This window comes from Natator depressus, chromosome 25 (genome assembly GCF_965152275.1).
Source record: "Natator depressus isolate rNatDep1 chromosome 25, rNatDep2.hap1, whole genome shotgun sequence".
Taxonomy (NCBI): Eukaryota; Metazoa; Chordata; order Testudines; family Cheloniidae; genus Natator; species Natator depressus.
Window position 1 is genome coordinate 3669900 of NC_134258.1, and position 21797 is coordinate 3691696.

At 53.9% G+C, this 21797-nt stretch overlaps 1 protein-coding gene across 4 annotated transcripts in view; it reads left to right on the plus strand.

Annotated features, from left to right (window-relative positions):
- Positions 1-8621: 8621 nt before the first annotated feature.
- Positions 8622-21797, plus strand: part of TBXA2R (thromboxane A2 receptor) — a 43459-nt gene continuing 30283 nt past the window's right edge. The window contains exon 1 of one of the 4 annotated variants that reach the window (XM_074939272.1): positions 8622-8728. The gene's annotated coding sequence lies outside the window, so the exon portion shown is untranslated. Of the gene's footprint in view, positions 8729-17945; positions 18153-20428; positions 20668-21797 lie in introns of those variants that run through there. The other 3 variants (XM_074939270.1, XM_074939271.1, XM_074939273.1) reach the window with 3 other exon arrangements.

The following is a 21797-nucleotide window of genomic DNA, read 5'->3' on the forward strand; positions in this document are numbered from 1 at the left end:
GGGCAGGATTTCAGCCCTGAGCATCCAGGATCATCTTGTGAGGGTCTCAAGTCCTGGTGGGCGCTAGGGTTCGGATTCCCTGGGTAAGCATTCCAAAGTGACGAGTGACTTGGGGGAACCCAACATGAGATGCCCTCAGGGGACTTGAGCACCCGCCTAGAGAGAATCAGGCTCCTTTAAGGGGTCGCAAGTTGGGCCCCCAAAACCACTAGTTGCCTTGGAAAACCTGGGCTACTCTGCCTGGACTCCAAACCCATCTCACTCCCATTCACCCCACCCTGAAGCCAGTTTCCCCAGCTGTGGCCCTCAGCTCCTTACTTATCACTTTCGCCCTCCCGGATCCATCGATGCCCAGGCCAGATAGGGCCAGCCTGTCCTTCTGGATTCCCCAGGCTGGAGAAGGCTGCCCAGTCGTTCCTGTGCCCAGCCCAGGCCTCATGTTGAGCTGGAGCGTATTTTTTTCAGTCAGTCCTCAAGTAAGTATCCCAAATGATGGCAAATCCCCCACCTGCCTAGGTGAGTCATTCCCATGGCTAATCACCCTCCCCTGTAAAACAGGCCTTGGATTTCTAGTCTCAAGTGATCTAGCATCAGTTTCCAGCCCCTGGATCTCACTCAGCCTTTGTCTGCTCCATTAGGGACCCTCTGCTCTCAGAGATCTTCCCCCAGGTAGGAGCTTAACCTCCTCCCAGCCCAGGAAATAGCGTATGCATCTTCAGCCTCCCGCCGTGAGGCAGGTTCTCTAGACCGCAAAATGTTCTTGTAGCTCTTCTGAACCGTCCCTGATTTTTCCACATGTAACCCTTCTGCCCATCAGAGTTGGCAGCAACAAGGGCCGGGTTCAGGATCTAGGGGATCCATTCCAATAACACAATGCAAACCGGCTCAAGCCCCCACCCAGTGACCTGGGACAAATATATACCACCCCTGCTGGGCGCCTCCAAGAGGCAATACTTCCCCTCTCGCAAGGACCTAGTCTGAGTGTAGCAAAAAGCCTTTTAATAACAGAGAGAAACAATGTGGCATTATGTTGGGGAAACACCACCAACAGGATTCATAACACAACCCATAAGCAAAAAAACCACCCCAAGCAAATTGGAGCACGCCCTTTCCCTTTTGTTCTTGAGTCCAGCAACCCCAAATCACCCAAAGTCCAATGACCCCAAAGTCTCTGTCCCTGGTCAGGGCAGCCCCAGAGTTCAAAAGTTTATCTGCAGAGCTTTACCTCCTAACCTGGGTGGAGATAGGGGGGAAGAGGTAAGGGGCACCTTACATGATCTGAAGCAGACCACCCCCACAGCTCTATAGACCTTCACTCTGCTCTACCAGCCTCTCTCAATTCACAGAGTTTTGGAACCCATGACCCTTGCCTAGCGAGTGCTACTAGGTTGATGGTGAGTCCCTCCATCATAACAAAAGGCCAAGTACAGTTCCAAGCACAGTTCCCATAATCAGGGTAATAACAATTTATTCTTCCTGCCCCAATAACAGAGACACTGGGGATCCCACAGCAGCCAAAGTGACCATTTGGACAGCTATGGCCTCATTCTAGGCGGGGTGGGTGTGCCTATGCAAATGAGATCAGCCCCTGAAGTTCTTTTTCACAACTTGCCACACCTCACCACCAGATGTCAGGGTGGAGCTCATCCTGACACTGCTTACACACATCCTCCTCCTCCCATTCAGAAAGGACGTATTTCAATGGTTTTTAATTAGACATCTGACTTCTACGCGGCCCAGTGACTGATCCACCCAGTGTGTCCACAGTTCTTCTCCTCTGGCTCTGCTCATCCGCTCCCCTCCTCTGCCCCTCCGCAAGGCTCCCTCTGCCCTTCAGTCTCATCATGTGGAGAGGCTGAACCAGATGGGCCAGCAGGGCTGGGGACAATGCTGGCCCTTTTCTGGAGCCAGGCTGGACATGGTCAGAGTGGCTAAGCAAGTCTTTTCCGCTGTATGAGGCAGGTTCAGGGACAAATGTGTCCTCTGCTCCACCAGGGCCCCCGGCCATTAGCCAAAACAGCCCAGCAGCTCCCAGAGCCCACATGGATCCGCCTCGGATCCCATCGGGGGCCTTGTCTGGTGCAAACCAAACCCGTGGGCTGGGGGTGTGTGTGAATGAGCGCTGGGGAATCGTTGGAGGCAACCCTGTGTGAGGGGCTCTTCCTGATGAGCCTGATCCTACAATCCCCACAGGGGAGACCACCCTCTCGGCCTGCTCACCTGTCCCGAGGACAGCAGGGTCAGCCCCACGCAGAATGATGCTTGGCACGGCCCATAGGAGGTGCTCAAAGTCAGCTTTGTCCCCCGTGGGCAGGTGGGGAAATGGAGGCACGGAGAGGTGAAGCCACAGATCTGGGGGTAGAGCTTGGATCGTCTAGCAGCCCTGCTTCTGCATCTCAGCCGCAGGGCTGCTTGGCCGTTCTCCAGCGAGCCGGAGGGGCAGGTGGTGGTGGTGAGTAACAGGCACACTGAGCACTTCCCTTTTCCTTCCACCCCTGCGGGCGCCTCCCTGCTAGCTGCTTCTCCTCCAGGCCCGGCTGCAGCAGTCAAGGGAGAGCAGCTGGGAGCGAATGCACCACCCCAGCGGGTTGCAGGCCAGGAGCGCGGGGGGGCACCTGGGACAGACAAGACTTGATGGAAGCAGAGATCCCAGGCAGGCCAAACTCTGGGGCGAGGGAGCTGCAAGCACTGGGCTCGCCTGGGGCAACGGGGCAGAGAAGGGGTGAGGGAGGGAGCTCGGCCTGACACCAGGGGCAGAGCTGGCCAGGGGTTCGAGCCAGGACCCAGGGGCTGTGAGTTGCTAATGTCCTGCCAGCTGCCACAGCATCGTAGGCTGCACTGTTCACACGGTCCCCGCTCAAAAATAACATTTCCAGAGGGACTGGGCGCCTTCAAAGCAACAGAGATCAAAGGGGCCCACCCATCTGCGCCAGATGCCTTGGCTGCTCACAGCACTGGCTTCTGGCGGGGGGCTGCAGAGTGTCAGACCTGACAGATCGGGATGAGGGGAAACACCCCGGTTGCTAGGCTAGGCCAGATAAATAGGAGCAGCATCCAAAGCAGAGTGACCTAGGAGGCGGGTTGGCTCCATCTCCGCCAGCATCAGACCCCCAGGCGCTGTGACTGTGTTGGGAGTCACACGCTGCGAAGGGTCAGGGCTGGTCAGGGCTTGGTTGGGAGAGTGCCATGGAAAGCTTGCAGGGGGATGGAGCTGCAGTAGGCGCCCTCCTAACTTCTGATGTGGCATTAGGGGGTGCTGTGGAGTCATTCACTGTGGAGGTATTGCCCAGATTTGGTCATTAAAGATCCCAGGGCACAAGAACAGCGATGTTACGCCTGAGGTCCTGGCTGAGTTCCCTCCAGCCTTCCCATGCACAATCCCCCTGCAGTTTCCCTTGCATGCACTACTCTTCAGTTCCTGGCTTAAGCTGATGAAAGATGCTGCTGTTCAACAGCTGACAAGTCCCACCCCAGAGGCAGCTGCATTTCAGTGGCAGGCACCGTGATTCCCCTGGTTTATAAAACCCTCTGGGGAGGGTGACATTTGCTATAAAATTGGATGCTATTACTCTAAATCTCGAAGCTATTGTTATTTGCATTACTAGCACCCTAGACACGAACAGATGTGCTTGGTTCTGCAGGCTGCTCAGAATAGCCCCGGCCTAAGGGGGTGAGGAACACTCAGTCCGCAGCCCGGTGGGAGCCCAGACCATCAGCGTGCATTCTCCGGGAGAGAGCTCATTCCATACCGGCTGCCCCCTCCGAGCTGCAGTGGCCAGCTGAGCCCACGGGGCCTTTCTTGCCTTCTTTAGCTGGCCCCGGGGTTAGCGCACTTGCTTGGGACGCGGGACACCTGGATTCACGTCTCTGTTTCACTGCGGACTCTCTGGATGACGTTGGCCAAACCACTTCTCCTCTCAGTTCCCCAGCTACACAATGGCCCTGCCCTGCTTCAGAGGGGGCTGCGGGGCTAAAGGCTGTGGGGTGCTCAGACACCACAGGAATGGAGGCCAAATAAATACCTGTGCAAACCTATTTTCCTCGCCTCTGGTAGCGGCAGCAGGTCATACCTTCCTGCCCCCTAGAGTTCAGATCTTCATCGTGCTGGGGAATGTGAGTGTCAGGGCCCAGGTCAGCTGACTGGGCCTCGCGCAATGGGGCTAGAAATAGTCGTGAATGTTCCCACTCGGGCTGGAGCTGGACTTTGAGACCCTCCCCTCGTGCCAGATTGCAAAGGCCAAGCTCCAGCCCAAGCAGGCAGGGCTACACTGCTGTTCTAGTCCTGTATTGAACCCCCAGGCAGCTGACCCGGGCTCTGAGCCTCACTGCTGGGGGGTTCTTTTCTTGCAGCGTAGACAAACACTCCAGTCTTTTGCTCTTTCTCTAAGAGGGAGAATTCAGTCCCTGGGCTTAGGACACAGGGGAAAGTGGTGCAATGCAAGGTGTGATAATGGAGGCTAGTGTGTATGCACACCACTGCTCACTAATGGACAGGACTAGAACTGCTGGGCTGTGTGTCACAGACCCCGCACAGCTAAGGGGGATTCTCCGTGAGCCCAGCTAGCTGGGACGTGTGCTTTTGGAGCAGGAGGATCTGAGCTGTGTTCGAGATGCTGGGAAGACGCAAAACAGCCATAGGATGTGTGTAAAATTCCCAAGCCTGGAGAGCCCCAGCTGCAGTGGCTTTCTGCTAGGGCAGTGACAGCAGGGTAACTCTGAGCTCAGGCTGCTTCTGATAGGAAAGCCCCCAGATGCATCCAGCAAGCTCTCTGCTCCATGCCTCGGTGGGTGCAATGTGCGGTGAACTTGGCCAGGTTTGATCTGAGTGCCCTGGCTTGGGTGGCGCCATGCCTGTGGGGAATGTCAACTTGCAATTGTTGGGGTAGCGCAGTTCTCTCCTCAGGGGGGAGAGAACAGCCCCGCTCCCTTTGGGAAAGCAGTGTTTATAACTGCCTCTCTCCTCTGGGAGTCACTGCCCTGCTAGGAGAGGCAAGAAGCAGCGACAGGCCTCGCGTATAGTCCCAGTCCCAGGTACTCCTGGCCGCTGGGCATTGCTGCTGCCCTCCGGTGCAGCTTGGACCCTGACAGGGTGCGGGGTGGAGGGGGAGGTTTCTCCCGGCTGTGGGGCAGCTCCAGGACGTGCTGACCAATGCTCAGCCTGTTCCCTGTTCGGCCTGACTTGGGGCTTCCCAGCCACAGTGACCTGCCTGCCGACAGCTCCGGCTGGTCAAGTCATCGTCTGTCATCTGGCCTGGGACCAGCTCGCGGGGCCCGTGGTGTTGAGCAGGGCTAGGGATGGACTGCCCCGCCCCGGGGCAGTGGGATTCACCACATCGTCAACACGTGAGGAACCCAGATTAAGATACCCAGTGCTGCTCAGTGTAGATTTCAGGAGAAGAGAAATGAGGCAGTGGGGTGGGGGGGGGGGGGGGGAGGCGAGGAGGGAAGGTTACAGCCAAGCCCTTTTGCTGGTAAATCAAAGTGATTGTGCATTATAAATACGAGTATGAGATAAGCTACAGTGTTAACCTGCCAACTGAGCCATCCGGCCAGCATCTCTCTGCTTCACCCTAGTCACCCGCCTTTCTGTCCAGCCAGCTGCCCATCTGACACGCTGCCCAGGAAGCTGTCTGCTCCTATTCCCTTGTCCACCCAGCTGTCCCGACAGGGGAGCTTAGGCTGGGTTTGTCTGGGGTTGTGGCTAACACCCAACAGTGCAACCCTGAAGAGCTGGGCTCTCTCCCGAGCTTGCTGGGTGACCTGGGGTAGATCAGGGAACCTCCTCGTGTCTCCAGCCTGCTCTGCCCTTAGAACTTAGCTGGACATAGCTACGGTGCTCAGGGGTGTGAAACACCCGCACCCCTCAGCATCGCCGACCTAACCCCGTGTCAGCACGGCCAGCACTTCTTCCCTTGCTCAGGGAGGTGGTGTTACTACCGCCGCAGAAGGATCCCTCTGCCAGGGCCCGTTGGTCTCCAGCCCTGCTCCGTGAGGCACTCAGGTGCTAGTGGGCTCCAACCTGCCACCCAGTCACCCCCTAATGGTGCCAGAACTAGAAGTTCAACTCAGTCAGAGGACTCCAGGCATGGGATCTGACTGGAGGAGCTCCAGAGTCCTGACTGAGTCTCTGCTTGTATTTAAACCGAGCGCAGGAAATTGTCCACGCAGCTGGGTTCCCCCTGCTTAGGGCTGTTTCCCCTGCGGTGCTCCTGCTGCCTGACCCTGGCTGCCTCGTGGTCTGCCCTCTGGCCTGTCTCTGGATACCAGGATCTCCTGGAATCTGACCCAGCCCGACTCCTGCTCTGACCACTAGGTTGTCCTGGGCATGCCAGCATGCGGTTACCTTGGAGCTATGCCACCATAACCCCATCATGCAGACAAGCAGCATCGCCATCTAGAAAAGCAGGAAGAGCGACACGTTTCATTTACAGAATTTTTGTAAGATTCAGTTAATTCCTGTTTGTTACGTGCTTTGAGATCCTTGGGTAGCAACAGACAGGCAATGTATTTATATCACAACTGAAACAGAGACACACCCAGAGCTAGTGTGTGTGGATGTGTGTGTCTGAGGGTGTGGGTGTGTGTAAGTGTGAGGGGGGGCAGTGTGTGTGTGTGGGGTGTGGGGTGGCGGTGGGGATGGCGTATGTGTGTGTGTGAGTGAGTGGTGTGTGGGTGAAGATGGGGGGTGGTATGTGTGCGTGGCATGGGATGTGTGTGTGTGAGTGGGGTGTACATGGTGGGGTTGATGGGGGGTGACCTGTGTGTGTAGGTGTGGGGTGTGTGTGTGTGTGGGGGGGTGAGTGGGGTATGCATGGTGGGGTGTGTGTGTGTGGGGGGGGGTGAGTGGGGTATGCATGGTGGGGTGTGTGTGTGTGTGTGTGTGGTTGGCGGGGGGTGTCTGGCTGTCCAGACACACACATATGTAATGTAGGTTTGGGGTGCGGACACACAGGTTGATCAAAAGCCGGACAGTTCTGTCCCCAGACATGGCCATTCCGAACAGGTCCAGCTGAGCCTCCAACCAATGGCACCTGTTAAATTAATGCCGATTGAAATGTGATGGGAGTGCTGGGTACCAGGCGCAAAACAGAGCTAATGCTCCGTCACGCACCCACAGGGGAATACTTTGGGGAGGTGGCTTGCCAAGACCGAGTTGCTGGGATTGGAATATAGCCCTGCAGCCCTGCCCTAATCATTCGACCACATAGCCTGCAATTGACAGCCTCTGCGGCTACCTGTGATCTTGCTCATTTACCAGCGATGTCAACTGCGCTAACAGGGCCATCTCTGCCCAGCCTGCTGCCTTCCTTGGGGAGACCTTGGTTGTCACCTTCACTACCTTAGCAAATCAGGGTGCCGGGGCTCACCTGCTGGGGGACGTGCTCAGTCGATAACTAGAGGAATTTCTGACTGATAAATTTAGCTGTAGGCAAACACTCTGCGTCCTTCTTCCCATGCAGCGATAGCAATGAAGCCAGTGTTATTCAGGGTGCTTGACCCAGCCAGATGGTCCCGAGAACAGAGACTCCAATCCCACCTGGAACCTGTCTCTTCATCGGCGTGGAATCCATTCTTACGTCACTGAACGTCCCAGGCTGTGAAGTGCCTTCTACAGAGCGACCTCTCTTCTCCCGGGTAATTAATCACTGAGCCGATTGCTCGTGCAGAAGGGTGGCTGTGTAATTCATGATCCTTAACCTGCTGAAATCATTGGCAAAACTCCCCTTGACTTCAGTGCAAGCGGGAGCAGGTTTCAAAGTGATCATTTGTTTTCAACATGGCAGGGCCTGGGGGTCAGGAACCAGGACTCCTGGGTTCTGTTCTCAGCTCTGCCAAAGACTCACTTTGTGACTTCAGACAAGTCACCCGGGGCCCATTTCTGCAGGCTTTAATCATCTGAATGATTCTTACTCAAGAGTTGCAGAATCAGGCCCTCAGCTGCTCTGTGCCTCAGTTTCCCTTCTGCACAATGGGTTTAACGATACTTCCCCATCCCATGGAGGAGGGGTGGGGCTCAATGATTGGTAAGTGCTTTGAGATCCCTGGGGCTTTGGAAGGCAGTACTTTGCTATGATTCCTTGCTTCATTAATTGCTTCCACTAGCTGCTTTTGCTGGGGGACGGTGGGGGGAAATGAATGCCTCCCTTCCGTTCTGCAGGATGAGGTTTTCCAGTCTATGCAGCACACTCTGTTTCCATCCCACCCCCTGTTGTGCTCCAGATGGGCAACTATTTATGGCCTTGTGATGCTTGCAAGATGGTGCCTTTCTGAGTCATTTCCTCACTCCTCGCCCCCCCCCCAGGACCCTCCACTAGGGTCTGCCCAGGGGTCCAAGTTCCTTTTTCCTGTAGGCTGTGGCACGTCACCACTGTGGGACAGTCCCAAGAGTGCAACCGAGCCTTCCCATGCACCTCCCCACTTGGTCCACGGCTTCAGTTCCCAATTCTCACCGTCCCATCCTCAGCTCCATCGCTGACCCCTGATCCCGTCTGCCTCGCTCTCTCAGGGGAAGGAGCCAAGACAGCAGTTAAAAAGCTGCAGCCTCTCTTGGTCTGTCTCTCCTCCCCTCTGCACAGTCATCTCTCTCCCCCCCGCCCCCCACATCTGTGCTTCCATCAGCTGGGAAAGAGGTTCTTCAGCCAGCCACCCGCCAAGCAGGAGCGCCTCTCCTTTGTGGCACCGCACCGCTTCTTTCCAGGGATCCCCCTAGGACCTAGCATTGCCAAAGGTATGTGGAAAATATAGTTGATTGGCACAGCGCTTTGCAAAAGAAAAAGGGCTTCGTTTAAAAAGAAACTTTAATAGTGAGTTACAGCCACGGCGTGTTAATTTCACCCAGCTCAGAAGCTAACAACAGATGTTTGTGGAGGGGAAATATAGATAGAAACCAAGTCTGTTTGAGATCAGAGACTGAACCCAAGTGTCCGTCTGTGTGTATGCATCCCCTGCCTGGCATCCCTTCCCCACCAGCTGTAAAGATCTTCCACTTTTCCCTTTTATGGAAGAGAGAAAAAATAAATAGGAATTTTTTTTCGATCGCTGCCCGTCTGGTTATCAGCAGGGTCGCTCTGTCACAGGCCAGGATGAAATCATGTGAAATGACTGGCTCTGGGGGATGTGGTTTGTGACCAGCCAGGCTGGGCTGTGTGTGTAGCTCATCTCATGCACGCTAGCTGTATCTCTCTCTCTGTAGCTGAATTAAATGTGGACCCAAGCACATGGTTTGGATTTGGAGCCAATTCCAGACATCCACCACCTTCTGATATGCTTGGTTCTGGCCCCTCTCTCCACGGAATCAAACAATTGAAGAGGAAAACGCCTATTCGCGGTTATTCCCTATGACACGTTCCCTGGAGCTTTGCCAGCCTTTGTTATAAAAGTCCCACCACGGTGATCACAGCCTCAGGACATTCGTCCTGGTATCAAGCCTGAATTTTCATTTGCTTAATTTCAGCCTGCAACCCTGAGCGTGAGCTGATCCCTCTCTAGCTTCAGTGCTTACAACCCCTTCAAATACTTGCAGGCTGTTATCATGTTCCTTGGAGTCGTCTCTTAGCCAAACCATAAACATTTCGCTTTTGTAATCTCTCCTCGCCCGTCAGCCCTCCAGCCCCATAATCAGTCTTGTTGCTGTCCTCTGTGCTCGCCCCTGGATCTAGGCGGCAAGATGCCCTTGGCCGAGTGCGTCTAGTTAAGAGGGCTGTGACTTTCCCTCAGATTCTGAGGTCAGCAGCCGCCAGCCGAGTGGAACGAAAGGGGCTGGTTTGTACTAGCGACCCACTGCAGGCTTTGAAGTGAGCGAGGTGGCTTATTGCAGGCAGGCACGGGGCGCGATGCTTGGCGGGCGCTCGGGGGAGGTCGAAGTGGCTGCTGTCTGTGCTGTGCTTTGATGCGGCTGGTTGAAGGCCATGAAGCTCATGGGGCCAGCCGCTGCCCTCTGGGGTATCCCTGGATGAGCACGGTTTGGCTCAGACCAATGCACACGAGCAGGACACCAGCTGCTTTGGCTGGCTTACAAGCAGCAGCAAGTGCTACACTGCTCTGAGCCCACGGGGCTGGCTCAGCCACGCAGCCCAGCATGGTCTCTCGTGCGTGTGGCTTCTCTCTGATGCGCCTCCACGGACGGAGCCACGGGCTGCCGAGGGAGAGATAGCCCAGGCTGGCAGGAAGCCAGATTCCGGCATGTGTGAGATGCTGCAATGGCCAGGGCTAAAGGGCCCCAGGGTGGGAGGGAGAGCTCAGTGGTTTGAGCTTTGGCCTGCTAAACCCAGGTTTGTGAGTTCAATCCTTGAGGGGGCCATTTAGGGATCTGGGGCAAAAATTGGGGATGGGTCCTGCTTTGAGCAGGGGGTTGGACTAGATGACCTCCTGGGGTCCCTTCCAACCCTGAGATTCTATGATCTATGATTCTATGAGTCCAAATCAAAGCCCCGAGCCAGGCCCCTCCTGCTTGTACGGCAGGTGTGGCACTCAGCAGTTCAGAGACAGGCCGCACAAGAACCTGGGGCCAAACCCCCTGGGGTTTGTGGCTTGGTCCCTCACAGTTCAGCACACGACCCCCAAACACTGGTTTTATCTCCTGCCCTGGCCAGGCAGCTCCTGCTGAGGGTGTGCCACGCAGCAGGACTCCAGCCCATAGAAGGGGAGAGGACGTCAAGTTGGCCCTCCCTTTGCGCCTTTATTTTTGGCTTGGCAGTGTAGGGCAATGGTCATAGAATCATAGACTATCAGGGTTAGAAGGCACGTCAGGAGGTCATCTAGTCCAACCCCCTGCTCAAAGCAGGACCAATCCCCAACTAAATCATCCTAGCCTGGGCTTTGTCAAGCCTGACCTTAAAAACTTCTAAGGAAGGAGATTCCACCACCTCCCTAGGGAACGCATTCCAGTGTTTCACCACCCTCCTAGTGAAAAAGGTTTTCCTAATATCCAACCTAAACCTCCCCCACTGCAACTTGAGACCATTACTCCTTGTTCTGTCATCTGCTACCACTGAGAACAGTCTAGATCCTCTTTGGAACCCCCTTTCAGGTAGTTGAAAGCAGCTATCAAATCCTCCCTCATTCTTCTCTTCTGCAGACTAAACAATCCCAGTTCCCTCAGCCTCTCCTCATAAGTCCTGTGTTCCAGTCCCCTAATCATTTTCATTGCCCTCCGCTGGACTCTTTCCAATTTTTCCATATCCTTCTTGTAGTGTGGGGCCCAAAAGTGGACACAGTACTCCAGATGAGGCCTCACCAATGTCGAATAGAGGGGAATGATCACGTCCCTTGATCTGCTGGCAATGCCCCTACGTATACATCCCAAAATGCCATTGGCCTTCTTGGCAACAAGGGCACACTGTTGACTCCTATCCAGCTTCTCGTCCACTGTAACCCTTAGGTCCTTTTCCGCAGAACTGCTGCCGAGCCATTCGGTCCCTAGTCTGTAGCGGTGCATGAGATTCTTCCGTCCTAAGTGCAGGACTCTGCACTTGTCCTTGTTGAACCTCATCAGATTTCTTTTGGCCCAATCCTCTAATTTGTCTAGGTCCCTCTGTATCCTATCCCTACGCTCCAGCATATCTACCTTTCCTCCCAGTTTAGTGTCATCTGCAAACTTGCTGAGGGTGCAATCCACACCATCCTCCAGATCATTTATGAAGATATTGAACAAACCCGGCCCCAGGACCGACCCTTGGGGCACTCCACTTGATACCGGCTGCCAACTAGAAATGGAGCCATTGATCACTACCCATTGAGCCCAACAATCTAGCCAGCTTTCTATCCACCTTATAGTCCATTCATCCAGCCCATACTTCTTTAACTTGCTGGCAAGAATACTGTGGGAGATGGTGTCAAAAGCTTTGCTAAAGTCAAGGAACAACATGTCCACCGCTTTCCCCTCATCCACGGAGCCAGTTATCTCATCATAGAAGGCAATTAGATTAGTCAGGCATGACTTGCCCTTGGTGAATCCATGCTGACTGTTCCTGATCACTTTCCTCTCCTCTAAGTGCTTCAGAATTGATTCCTCGAGGACCTGCTCCATGATTTTTCCAGGGACTGAGGTGAGGCTGACTGGCCTGTAGTTCCCAGGATCCTCTTTCTTCCCTTTTTTAAAGATGGGCACTACATTAGCCTTTTTCCAGTCGTCCGGGACTTCCCCGGATCGCCATGAGTTTTCAAAGATAATGGCCAATGGCTCTGGAATCACATCCGCCAACTCCTTTAGCTCTCTCAGATGCAGCGCATCCGGCCCCATGGACTTGTGCTCGTCCAGCTTTTCTAAATAGTCCCGAACCACTTCTTTCTCCACAGAGGGCTGGTCACCTCCTCCCCATGCTGTGCTGCCCAGTGCAGTAATCTGGGAGCTGACCTTGTTCGTGAAGACAGAGGTAAAAAAAGCATTGAGTACATTTGCTTTTTCCACATCCTCTGTCACTAGGTTGCCTCCCTCATTCAGTAAGGGGCCCACACTTTCCTTGACTTTCTTCTTGTTGCTAACATACCTGAAGAAACCCTTCTTGTTACTCTTAACATCTCTTGCTAGCTGCAACTCCAGGTGTGATTTGGCCTTCCTGATTTCACTCCTGCATGCCCGAGCAATATTTTTGTACTCTTCCCTGGTCATTTGTCCAATCTTCCACTTCTTGTAAGCTTCTTTTTTGTGTTTAAGATCAGCAAGGATTTCACTGTGAAGCCAAGCTGGTCGCCTGCCATATTTACTATTCTTTCTACACATCGGGATGGTTTGTCCCTGTAACCTCAATAAGGATTCTTTAAAATACAGCCAGCTCTCCTGGACTCCTTTCCCCCTCATGTTATTCTCCCAGGGGATCCTGCCCATCAGTTCCCTGAGGGAGTCAGAGTCTGATTTTCTGAAGTCCAGGGTCCGTATTCTGCTGCTCTCCTTTTTTCCCTGTGTCAGGATCCTGAACTCGACCATCTCATGGTCACTGCCTCCCAGGTTCCCATCCACTTTAGCTTCCCCTACTAATTCTTCCCGGTTTAGGAGCAGCAGGTCAAGAAGACCTCTGCCTCTAGTTGGTTCCTTCAGCACTTGCACCAGGAAATTGTCCCCTACCCTTTCCAAAAACTTCCTGGATTGTCTGTGCACCGCTGTATTGCTCTCCCAGCAGATATCAGGGTGATTGAAGTCAGAGCAGGACTGCTAAGGGGGGTGTCCCCTGCCCCTCTGGTGAGACCCCTGCCAGTGCCTTCCCTCCCCATAGTGAGTGCCCACGTCCCACACCCCTCTTAGCCACCAGGGCCCAAACACACATGCAGGGTGGGAGCGCATGAGACATTTCCCCAGGGGTGGTGGAGAAAATGCCTCCAGGACCACGTGCAGAAAGCTGGGGACAGAGAGCTCTAGGAAGTGGGGCGTATACTTGGTGCTGGCTGGCCAAGCCCTGGAGAACACACTGTGGGGGAGAGGCCTGCATCAGCTGGGGCAGCTGGGAGAAGGGGCCAGCCCAGCCTCTCCCCGGTTTGGCTTGCTGCTCCTTAGCTAGGACCCTTCCAGGGGCCAGATTCTCCTGTCGGTCACACTGGCATTGGCCTGGAGCTGTGCACTGGCCCTGCTCCCGTTTTGTACCTGTGGAAACGAGAGCAGAATCTGGCCCAAGATACTTTATCCTGTGAGACCCATGGAGCCTCCTGAAGTCACCATGCTGCTCAGCAACATTGCAAGGGACAATGAGGCACAAGAGAAACCAGAGATGCCGGCAGCGCGCCTGCCCATGCTCACGCTTGCTCTCTAGTTTTTTCTGTCAGTCGGTGCCCATGCCCATGGCAGCTGAGTGCCAGTGGAACTAGTATAACCACAGCATGAGGTGTCCAAAGCACCCGACCAACGCCTTTATCGGGAGAAAAGTGATTTAGAAAACCTCACGGTGGATGATAAAACAAACCTGAGTCTGTAAAAGCCAAAGGGCGCGAGCACTAAACCTGGCTCGCTTTCCCCCAGCGATGCCAACAGCACGCTGTGCAAGGAGTTAATGCCAGCTGCAGTGCCTTGGGAAAATTCACCCTGGCTGTGTGTTTTATTGGTGTTAGACAAACATGAAGCCCTGGCAGCAAAGCACCCGCACCTCTGCACTGGGCTGCTGAGCAACTCCAGGATCCAGAGAGTCACACTCTGCTCCCAGGGACCCTGTTCCTGCAATCAGCTCCATGCAGGTGAAGCCTCGTGTCTGTGGCATGGATCTGACACCAAGAGCCAGGCACAGTTTGTATCGTCTCTGCCAGCCCGCAATGAAACACAGCTTAGGGCGGACTGTGAGGTCCCAGCTGCAACTAATTTGTTCTCGCTGCTGGCCATTTGCATGGACCGCATTACAACGAGCTGGCTTAATTATGTTTCAGAGAGGGGGGTGTGACGAAGCGGGACTGTTCTTAATGTTTTCTCTGAATAGTGTGGGGGTGCCTCAGTTTTCCCTATGCAGTTCTTAAGTGTCTAGGGGGTGGAGTAAGGGTGTATGATCATTGCAGCACCCTCGAGGACAGGTGTGTGCAGGGGTCTGGACACAGAGAATGGCCGACACCCTGTTTCCTGGCAACTGATGGCCTGAGCCCTTCCCCCCTGCAAGGTGAGAGCTAAAGGGTTGAAGACAAAGAGATCAGGTGACCTCCTGGCCCCGGAAAGGGACAAAGCCCAGAGGAGGAGGGGCTGGGGAGAGTTTCAGTTTGGGGCTGGCTGGGGACATGGAGTGAAGTGCAGACGTGGTTTTCTGGCTCACTGCCCCCCAAAATGGACCCAGCTGAGGGGTCCTGTTCTCTGCACCTACAAGCTCTGTTTTAGACCATGTTCCTGTCATCTAATAAACCTCTGTTTTACTGGCTGGCTGAGAGTCACATCTGACTGCGGAGTTGGGGGGCAGGACCCTCTGGCCCCCCCCGGAGCCCGCCTGGGCGGACTCGCTGTGGGAAGCGCACGGAGGGGCAGAGAGGATGCTGAATGCTCCGAGGTCAGACCCAGGAAGGTGGAAGCTGTGTGAGCTGTGTGTCCTGCAGACAGGCTGCTCCCAGACAGGAGACTTCCCCAGGGTCCTGACTGGCTTCATGGGGAGCAGTTCCAGAGCATCGCCCAGGGACTCCGTGACAGGGGGTCCTAGTAACCCCAGCTAAACAGGCAGAACCATGCATTTGCGATAGCTTTCAATTACAAGTCACAATAAGAGTCGTTCCGAATGTGTCGCCAGGCCCTTGGCATGGGCTGTCTGGAGGCTGCCCCCAGGGCAATACAGCGATGACTAACCAGTGTAAATCGCTAGTGCCTGGGGGACACCGTGATCCATCGGGGCACTGCAGGTCTGGGCGGTTCTGGTCTAGCCCAGGTCACTGCGAGGGGCCACGGGGCCTGCTCAGCTGCCTCCTAATCCAGCCTGCTGCGGGGAGGGAGCTGGTTCTCATTCCGGACTCAGGCCCATGTGGAGCTGAGCCAGGCTGAGGAAATCTGCCATGATGCAGCCAGCAGGGTGCAGGGAATGACACTCTTTGGGCATGTGGAGGTACAGCAGGGGAGTGAGAGGGAATGACACTCTTTGGGCATGTGGAGGTACAGCAGGGGAGTGAGACGGCTCCCATGGGGGCAGGGCTGGCCTACCCCACACAGGGTTACGCGACCCACTTGTCATTGTCTGGTCCAGAGCCAGGGGCAGGCTGCTCTGAAGCACGAGGCCCTCTCTGCCATGGGTCTCGGCGTCAGGCCCAGGTTTTCCGCCTCCCAGTGTCACCTTGGGCAACTCCCTTAGCCTCTGGGGCCTCAGTTTCCGGTCTGTGAAATGGGGCTATGGATCCTGCCTCCACCTGGCTGGGCTGTTTAGAGTGTCAGCAGTTTGGGGGCAGGGCTGTGTACTCGTGCGGTGCTGTACCAGGTGGTGGAGGGCCTGAGGCTAGCCAGCCCTGACCACTAAATAGGCACACCTGGGTTGGATCAGGGAGTGCCCATAATGGGCAGCAGGTGGAAGCCCAGGAAGTTGGTACAGAGTCTTCACAAGGTGAGGAAAAGCTCCTGCAGGGAAGCTTCAGACCAGGGGTTGCCCCAGACAGGGAGGTAGGGGTAGGAGGAAGGGAAACCTTGTCTTGCGAAGCCTTAGGAATGGATTTGGGTTGGGATTTGTGACTCTTATTTGCAGTTAATTTTATATTAAAAATCTAGTCCCCAAGGAGAGGTATATTTGACCAAGGGAAGTTTTATTTAAACAGTCCAAGAAGGGAAACTGAGGCCGGCTGCCTGTAGCGTGACCCTTGGCAATGATTGGGCGCATGGGAGGTGGCCAACTCCAGTTACAAGTGCCCAGCACAATGGGATTTGAATCTCCACCGGGGCACGTACCGAGGTGGGTATCCTGAGCCATGGCTACACTGCTACTGAGTATGCAGCCAGGGGGACAGGTGGGTTTGTACCTGGGCACCTAACCCCCAGTGCCGCCACCACACTGCTCTCTGTAGCTGCTAGCAGGAGCAGAGCTATCGTGTGCCCGGCTCCCCGTGCTGGGAATGGCAGGCCCTGGTAGGCAGAGGGAGACTTGGGCCAGGTCGACACTTAAACGTTTTGCCAGCTAAAAAAACTCCCACCTCTGACTGACATAGCCCTGCTGGCAAAGCCCTGGTGTGGACCCAGTTACACCAGTAAAAAGGACTTTTGCTGGGATCACTTGTTCTGTTCAGGAACTGGTATAAGTGATGCCAGAGACGCCCTCTTGCCGCGTCTCCACTGGCAGGGCTTGCCAGGATAGCACCGGACCTTGTCTAGTGTAGACAAGGCATTGTAAATGCCTGAACTAAACATCCCGATCTCTGCCACAGCTCATTGCATGGTCTCTGTGCTTCCGTTCTTGGGGTGACCACGGGCCATCCCCGACTGCCCAGTAGGAGATCTTGGACAAGAGTGTGCAATGTCCAATCTGTCTCTCCTCCCGCAGGCTCTTCCCAGAAAATTTGAGCAGTGGGGAGCACCCAGAAAAGTCCCTGCTATGGTGCTAATCAGCAATGACAATAACCTGGACCTGTTCATGGGCTGTGGCTGGTGGAAAGAGGGATGGGCTGCAGAGTTTCTCTGCTGGAGTGACACAAACTCCACGTTCAGGTCCTGCTTTTTTTCTTTTGTAAGCTCTGAGGGCAGGAAGTGAGCTTGTGGTTGAGAAAACCAAACAAACAAAAACCCAGAGCCTTAAGAGGACATGATCTGTTTAAACTGCATGGGCCTGATTTCCCTCGCAGCCAGACGCAGCTATAACCACACAGATTTCACAGCTTTGACTTACGCCGGAGTGGGGGAGATCGGAATCAAGCCCATAATTCTGCTGTAAACATATTTCTCCCCCCCAGGGTACTAGCACCTACCAATTCAAATGGGCAGAAATTTAAAAATTTCAGTTACCTTCTCACTGGTCAAGCTGTTTGGTTTTGCATTTTCAGGTGAGGTAACTGTCAGTTTCACTTTAGTGTTTGGTTAGTTTCACTTTTAGGCTCTCTACTTGGCTTGTAAATAGCACAGGGGAAGGTTTGTTTGTTGAATAATAACCATTTCCATTGCCATAAAAACCAACCATTTCTGTCTGAGCTTTGTTCTCTCTTACATTCTTTCCAAAATGCAGATTTCAAACCAGTTGGCCCTGACCATGTGCTATTAACTTAGGGACCACTGGAAAATCAAAGTGCCCTGTCAAAACCTGGTAAACCCCGTATGCTGTGAGTTTGTGGGCAGGCCCACACAGATGTATAACTAATATATATTGTTTGGGTTAAGTCACATAGTCTGAAGTCACTGCTCTTCCAGGAAATCCGTGTCTGCTAGTCAAACCCGTCTCCTGGTCTGAATGGCCCCAGATCTAGTGAGAATAGGCAGAGGAGTTTGGACTGAGTGGCAGTTCCTTCTGGTAAATGCTACGGCGGTTTTTGAACCTTACCCTGGACTTGCTGCGGGAGCAATTAAAAACAGCAATAAAGCGCTGACTGTAACCCTGGTTTAGTTTCATATTAGAAGGTCTCTAGGATCCTGCATCTTGTCCCAGGCTTTGGGAAACCAGACACCAGGAGGCTCAGTCATTAGCAGGTGAGAGGAACTAAAGCCTTTGGCGTTGGTAGCTGTTTCTGAGGCAGCAGGAGGTCCCAGCAGAGCCAGCAAGCACGGGGGTGTTTGGGCAGAGTAGGATCTGTGCCTCCTGGTAAGTGTCCTTTCTTTTGCTTGGTTTCAGAGTAACAGCCGTGTTAGTCTGTATTCGCAAAAAGAAAAGGAGTACTTGTGGCACCTTAGAGACTAACCAATTTATTTGAGCATGAGCTTTCGTGATGCATCCGATGAAGTGAGCTGTAGCTCACGAAAGCTTATGCTCAAATAAATTGGTTAGTCTCTAAGGTGCCACAAGTACTCCTTTTCTTTCTTTTGCTTGCACCTCGTACTTCGTGGGGTTGTGTTGGGGGCTAGACACCATGGGCTGGGTCAGGGGCAGTCACTGTCTGTCAGGGCTGGAACTGCGGCAGGGGCAGTTAAAGAACAACAATCAAACACGCAGACACACTCTGACTGTCAAATGGGTGTTGCTGGGCTCTCCAAGCGAGTCTTCATAGTAGGGTCCTTGGCGCCAGGCTTCAGGAGACCAAGCGCAGGTCCAGGATGTAAGCGGGTGCATGGAGTGAAGAAGGCCGGTGTTCAGTGCTGCTCTGGCCCTTTTCGAGCAGCCGGGGGGGTCCCACATGGAGCAAACATGGGGACGTTTGCACTGTGTGGGCCGGGCATGGCCGGGAGGGCAACTCCATTAACAGTCGGGTTGACTAAGGGATTGAAATCTGAACGATAATAAAACCCTTTTACCTGAATAACTAACAGCCCACAAATGTTATCCAGCCCTGCTCTGTGCAGGGTTAAAGCCCAGTCTAACTGCGCAGCGTGGAGACCAGCCGCAGACTAGTCATGGCACATGGCTTGTCTTGTGGCCACCTGGCTTATGTAAATACCTGGTGCAAACAGCTCAGGGACCTCAGAGCCCAGAGGCAGCATCGGGAGGTCAGAGCTGCTGGCGTGAAGGAGCAGAGACTCCGGGCTCTTTATTGACCTGGCTAGGAGGGCATTGTGGAGCGGGCTCACCTCAGGACTAACTTCCCTGATTCTCCCGCTGGGGAAGCCAGTCTCCTGATGAACAGGGCTTAAATTTATCAGGCATCGGGGAACATTTTTGGGAAGGGAGAGCCTCTGCGGAAGGGCTGGGCTCCACCTAAGTCTAAGTCAGGGATTGGCAACCTTTGGCACGCGGCCCATCGGGGAAAGCCACTGGCAGGCCGGGATGGTTTGTTTACCTGCAGCGTCTGACGGTTCGGCCGATCGCAGCTCCCACGGGCCGTGGTTCGCCGTTCCAGGCCAATGGGGGCTGCAGGAAGCGGCGCGGGTCAAGGGATGTGCTGGCCACTGCTTCCCGCAGTCCCCATTAGCCTGGAACGGCGAACCGCGGCCCGTGGGAGCTGCAATCGGCTGAACCTGCAGACACTGCAGGTAAACAAACTGTCCTGGCCCGCCAGAGGATTTCCCTGACGGGCTGCGTGCCAAAGGTTGCACGGTCTAAGTGGTCTAAGTGGAACCAGACTGCTGACGCAGGACATCACTCAGGAGGAATGTTTGCCCCAGGAGCTGGTGGAAGGCTGGCAGGAGCTGAGGAGCTCACCCCTCAGAATGGTGTCTGGGCATCCAATTAAAGGTGTGGTGTAAATTACACCTGAACTAGAGCAGGATCAGATACCAATGCAGAGGTCAAAAGTCTGTAAGCTCAGCGGGTGTCAGACCAACGGGTTAAATATAAACTGGCACCTGGTCAAAACTAAACCCTAGACATGTCTGTGCGCAAATGCAAGAAATGTAAAACCAAACCCTGGGGCCCTGGAATGCCTGGGAATGGACTCGGACCATTGCAGTGATGTGACAGAATGACAAATACAGGAAGTAACTGAGTCAGTTTGCAGCCAGGGAGATTTAGGTTGGATATTAGGAAAAACGTTGAAATGCTCAGGCTAGCTCAGCATTGCCCAGGTGATCAAGGCAAGCTGTAGAATCCCCGTTGCCTGAGGTTTTTAAGGGCACGTTGGACAAGCTCCTGGAGGGATGCTTTAAGCTGACTTGGTCCTGCCTCAGCGCCGGGGGGGATGGATGAGATGACCTCTCGCGAGCTCTTCCAGATGGGCATTTCTATGAAGACCAATGGGCTAGGGTAATACCTGGTTACAAGCTGGATGAAGCCAAAGAGGTGGGGGCGCAGTTCTGAGGCATAAAGAGTCCGCAGAATCGAGGGAGAGTGGAATTCTGAGCGGAGAGGCCTGCCCAGTTGTGTCTGTGTGGATACAAATCCCAAGTTGTAGGAATGTGTCACTCCATCAGTGGGGCCGCATGACCGGGCTCCAAGTCAAGGAAAGGAAACTAGGGACAAGGCAGCAAAACCCAGCAAAACAATAGTAATGGGGGACTCCAGCTACCCGCCTACGAACTGGTCACACAGCCCAAGGGGACGGGGCGAGAGAAACAAATCTTGACACTTTCAGTGATTCCTTCGTGGAGCAGCGAGTGCCAAAGTGTGAGAGGAGAGGCTGTGCTTGATGATGCCGAGGTAACTGACAGGAGCTAATTCAAGAAGTGACAGTAGCTGAACCACTCAGGACCAGAGACCGCGATATAATTAGTCAACATCCCTGGGGCAGGTAAGTGCCAAACGGTGAACTCGAGAGAGAGTGAAGGGCCCAAAGCTGGAAGTAACAGAGTCGAATCCCTAGAGGTGGCCTGGATGCTACGTAGGAATACAACTAGAGTCTCAGCAGACACGTGTCCCACCAAACCAACAGAGCTACATGGCAGGATCAAGAGCGTGTTTCAGGCAAACAGAAATCCTGCCAGATTTGGTAACCTGTCCCCGAGAAGCCAATAATCAGGAGCACAAAGTACCGCAGGCGATAGGAGAGGGGGAAATCAGAGGGGCCAAAATGGAGTCTGAAGAGCAAATAGGTAAAGGTGTAAAAACCAGCCACGAGCAAGCCTTTAAGTCTATCAGAAGCAGGAAGACTGGGAAAGACTGGGTGAGCCCGCTGAATCACCAGGAATTAACGGGAGCAATTAAGGGAGATAAGGACGTTGCTGAGAAGCCAAATGATTTCCTTGCGTCAGTCTTCACTGTTGAGATGTCATGGGAATTTCTGTCCCGGGATTGATCTTCTCTGGGCACTATGAGAGAGCTGCTGGAGCAAACTGATCATTTAAAACGTAATACGGGACCAGACCTAGGCTACGAGGTAGCTGAGCTGCTAAAAAAATGACTAAACACTTATTAAAAACACCAGCTGTTCCAGAGACTTGGAGGGAGCAAATCTTGGACTTGTATTTTGAAAAGGCTCTGGGGTGCTCCATATAGACCAGTCAGCCTCATCTCTCAGCTGAAAAGCTAGTTAAAAACAGAATGACAAAACACTGTGGAGATCATGCCACGATAGGGTCAGACCAAGAGGGATTCAGCTAAGGAAAATTGTGTCTCGCTGATATTTTAGAATTCTTTGCCCATGTTAGGTTTCAGAGTAACAGCCGTGTTAGTCTGTATTCGCAAAAAGAAAAGGAGTACTTGTGGCACCTTAGAGACTAACCAATTTATTTGAGCACGAGCTTTCGTGAGCTACAGCTCACTTCATAGTGAGCTGTAGCTCACGAAAGCTCGTGCTCAAATAAATTGGTTAGTCTCTAAGGTGCCACAAGTACTCCTTTTCTTTTTGCCCATGTTAGTACAGTAGTGGGTAAAGAAGAACCAACTGACATAATTTATTTATATGTAACCCTTCTGCCCTTC